At 33.4% G+C, this 4,701-nt stretch overlaps 1 long non-coding RNA gene across 1 annotated transcript; it reads right to left on the minus strand.

The window, feature by feature from the left end:
* Positions 1-2,783: 2,783 nt before the first annotated feature.
* LOC107849823 lies at positions 2,784-4,655 on the minus strand. Its single transcript, XR_001668287.2, has 4 exons — positions 4,362-4,655; positions 3,265-3,498; positions 3,063-3,167; positions 2,784-2,981 (listed from the first exon to the last, which is right to left on the minus strand). It is a non-coding gene; the product is annotated as an uncharacterized LOC107849823 (long non-coding RNA).
* Positions 4,656-4,701: the final 46 nt, after the last annotated feature.

Raw genomic sequence — 4,701 nt, forward strand, 5'->3', positions numbered from 1 at the left:
ATAGTATCTAAATGACAAGTCCATGCTAACCCTTATAATGCAATACAATTTCCACGCTCTTGTTGTGTATTGACTGTTGTGTTATGCAACGTTCTTGATATTGAAATCATGCAAGTATGTACATGTTATATGCATTCCCTTCCATGATCAAGACTATGATAACCATGTGAAGTATGAAACCCCTTATTTATGGCATTATGAATTATGAACTCTATTCCTATGATCAAGAAGTATTATGGATTGTCGGTGTTGGTCATGTATTCAGGAATGTCATGCCTTGTCAGTTTCTTTCTATTGAGTCCTGGGGGTTACTTGTACCCAAAAAATATAGCTGTGTGCCTATAGCCATGTCATATTTTCATGATACCCTCAGTTAAGACATGTTCCATAGAAGTCAGTCAGTCATGTGACTTAGGAAATCTCAGAAATCTCATGAACTCAGTACTCAGTAAGATCAGTAATCTCATAAACTCAGTCAGTTATCAGATATAAATAGTATTCTGTTAGTCGACGAAATTCAGTAAACTCATTCCATGTATAGTCAGTCAATCAGGTTCAGTCTATTAAGATGGGATTAAAAATTAGCTCCGAGTGAACCCAAATTGGGAATACAAACTGTCAGATGAGGGTTTGATTCTTAGTAGTCAACTTTTTGTTCCAGAACTATGTAGCTAGCATAGGTTGAGACATCAACACTGTCAGATGAGGGTTAATGGGGTGGATAAGTACTATCAGATGAGGGCCCCACCGTTCTCTTTTAGCGATACTGTCAGATGAGGGTACCCACAGTTGTCCTTACTAGTGGCGTGATATTAACACCCTTCCAATCAGGGCACAGACTGGACCCCAGCTCAGCTGTTCTAACGCATTTGGGGTAGGTCGATTAAATAACTATTCCCATTATTTCAGTATCAGTCTCAGTAAAAGAACTCAGATAGTTCTTCAGATTTCAGGACTGTCAGTACAGTCAACTCAGTCATAGTACGAAACTCAGATAGTTCCATCAGATTTAGGACTGTCAGACACAGTCACTCATGTTATCAGTTATTTCAGTTATTGAAACTCCAGTATCAGTCATGATAGATATCATTAAATTCATGTCATCAGTATATAGATTCAGTTATCATGTTCTCACGATCTCAGTTACTATGTACTCATGTGTACACTCTCATGTTCATATTAGTCAGTTAGTCATTGTCATTCATGCATGTAAGCCCTATGTATTCATCCTACCTTACACGTATACTCAGTACATTCTTTTGTACTGACACATTTGTGCTATGGTGTTTTCTTTTTATGTTATAACATAGGTTCAGAGACACGACTTCCAGATCAGCAGCAGCAGTAGCATTCCAGGGTTCAGAGTTTTAGCAGTAAGTCCTCATTCTCTGAGGACGTGATCTTATTTTATCATATCAGTTCAGTTTTCAGTTGACAGAGTTAGTTGGGGACATGTCCCATCAACTCCATAGTCAGACAGTTAGAGGCTTTCAGAAGACTACCGTATTTTTCATGTTTTTCGGACTTCAGTATTTTAGTTTTGTTTTGGTATCGAGATACCACTCTATGTCAGACGTTATTGTTATTATTCAATTATGTTTAGTATTGAACCTTACGGCCTCTCAGTGCATGTTTTCGCATTTTCATGTCATATTATACAGTGTACAGATACATATATCAGTCATGGATTGGCTTGTGGTCCTTCAGGGTCATGAACACCGTATAGCATTCCAGTTCAGATAATCAGGACGTTACAGAGATTGTTAATTGCTGTAATGCATAAATCATGGGATGCATGAAATATATTAAGAGAGATTCAGGATCAAATATGATCCTTAATCACTGCTGAAAAAGGAAGATAATCTCCTCAGTAAATATTCCATTAAAGTAGGAGGAAAATGCTACATTTAAGGGTTGCTTATATCAAGGGATTTTCGTACCCCTCGCTCTTTTGTATAAATTTTGTTTAGTTAGGTTTTTTTTAGTCTTTACTTTCTCTTAGAAATTAAATATTCATTATTCATTTTTCTTAAGAAGAAAATCCTTTGGGTTTCCTTCTATATCTAGCTTTCAATGGCTAGTTGTAGTCCAATCACTATTATATAAGCATTGAAAGTTAAAAGGAAGAGATATATAATTGTCTCAACTTTCTTTAGTTCTTTGCTCATCTTTACTCAAGTGTTATATTCTCTTAAAGGTTTACTGTGTACTTAAAAAGAGAGGAGAGAAATAATTGGTGAGGCATTGTATCAAAGTACGAAAGAAAGAAGAGAGTGTGAGTCAAAGTCAAAAAGCTTGACTCAATCTTGTACTTTAATTTTATACACAAAAGAACTAGTAGAATTTCTTGCAACCCAAGGGGATTAGAGTAAGACCTATTAGAGATCTCAACCAGTATAAAATATCTTGTGTTATTTACCTTTAGCATTTTATTTTCTGAAGTTTTCATTACTGCAATCAATAGTCAATTATCTATTGAAGGAAGTCGATTGTCTGGTCGAAAAAAGAGTAATTCATCCCTCCCCCTTACTACATTCAAAATTGAAGATTGAAGAAAAGTACTCTAATACAAGTATACAACAATAATGACGATAAGAAAAAGGTAAGAGCATAAAACTGTGAATCACGGGTGAATGTTGGAATAATAATTCAAAGTTTTAGTGGAAAATTAATTTTGTTTAGAATTTTATATTTATTCAATTCATGTCTAAATAAGATTCTTTTATCTAAATTAATATAGAAACATATAGATTTTCTATGGTCCTAGTTAAATTAGGCTTTGCACTATTATAAATATAGATGTTGGTAACTATTTTATTGTGAGAATTAGTGAAAAATTTTAACAAATTATAGAGTAGTGAGAATTATTTAAGTTTACGAATAAAATGCTTCATTAAATTGGTGCACCATCAACTCAGTTCAGATCAACAATATCCATCAGTTTTGCTTTCTTTGACGGCCCCGCAACTATTTAATTTGTCCTACATTTAAAATTGTATGAAATTGTCACAAATGCCTTCGTTGTTAAGAAATTAAAGTGCATAATAGAAAGAAACATATACCTTTAAGAAATCGATTGGAAAGTATTGATTTATTCTTCTTCTGTTTGTGATCTCCCATCATTGGAGCTTCGATTTTAATGTTAGGATTTTTCTTCTTTTGTATCGCTAGGATTCGAATGTTGAGTTTATTAAAAAACTGTATGAAATTGGTTCAAATACCACTATTGTCAAAAAACATTGCATAGCATAGAGAAACAAATACCTTTAGGAATTTGATTGGAAAGTACAGATTTGTTCTTCTGTTGACGCTTTACCATCTTTGAATCTTTGATTTGAATGCTAGGGTTTCTTGCCAAGCCATCATTTTGTTATTTAATCTTGATCAATTCGACTTGATTCAAGGCTCATTTGATCTCGAATAATCGATCCCCTGACGCTTCTTCAGTCACAACTTCTGCATTGCTATAAGTTGGATGCTGGGCGTATTTACGAGGTTCTATTTATTTATGGGAAAACAGATAATTAATACACTATCAGTGAAAAAACTTTGATAATCTATCCTAATTAGTACTATCCAACAAAAAACAATTCTACACATCATTTTCCTTACAATCCATCTTCCTTAAAGGTTCAAATACATTATCGAACTTTCAAAAAGAGAAAATACATCAAAACCCTCGCCAAAACTTACTTTAGACCCTAAACTAATCAGGCAATTATTTGTCCCTTTAACAACTTTCAAGTGAATTAATTTCAACTCAAAATCAAACTCCTACTCTCACAATGGAGAGTGCACTACACACGCGTCATGTCATTGCCAAATTAATGCCACATCAATACCATGTCATTGCCACGTAAGAAATTATAATTTTTTTAAAAGGAATAATCCTACGCACATAAGTTTTATATATTTTTTAAAAATATATATGTATATATATACTATTTTTTTATATATATAAAGTATATATATATATTTTATATATATATATAAAATATACTATTTTAAATATATTTATATATATATATATTATATATATACTTTTTAAAAAAAGCAATATATATATATACACACACACACACCCCCTCCCCCCGTTTCTTCTTCTTCTTCTTCTTCAGATAGCCGCACTCCTTTTTCTCTTCCTTTCTCCATTGTTGCAAGCTTTTCAATGAGTTTTTTTTATTCATCAAATGAAAAATTGACTTAAATTAACTTGAGCAAATTCAACACTAGACTAAATACAAATACATGATCACAAAAATACACCAATACACAAAATTTCAAATTCAAAACACAAACAAAATTGCACAATCCGATATAAAAAAATAAAAGCAATAATAAAGCAGCGTGGTGCATTTTACCTTCTCTGCATTTTTTTCTTTTGACAAAATTGGAAAGAAGAAAACTATTCTTCACTTTACTTCCAAGCTTTTCTCCTTTGAAATTGTTTGCCGTCGTGCTGCTGCTTCCTCTTTTTCTCGATGTTAGATCTTGCTACCTTGGATCTCTTTGCTGCTAATGGCATGAACTTTTTCTGTGCTCTTTTTGCTGCTTGCTTGAACCACCCATCTGTAAAATTAAAATGCAAATGTAATCACACCATTGTTGTGATCTTTTCAGTGAAGAAGGTGAAAAAATGGGGTGTTGCGGGGTGGGGTGGGGGTAGGGATGGGGGAAGGGGGTGTTAGGAAGAAGATGAAG

The sequence above is a fragment of the Capsicum annuum genome, chromosome 12 (genome assembly GCF_002878395.1).
Source record: "Capsicum annuum cultivar UCD-10X-F1 chromosome 12, UCD10Xv1.1, whole genome shotgun sequence".
NCBI lineage: Eukaryota > Viridiplantae > Streptophyta > Magnoliopsida > Solanales > Solanaceae > Capsicum > Capsicum annuum.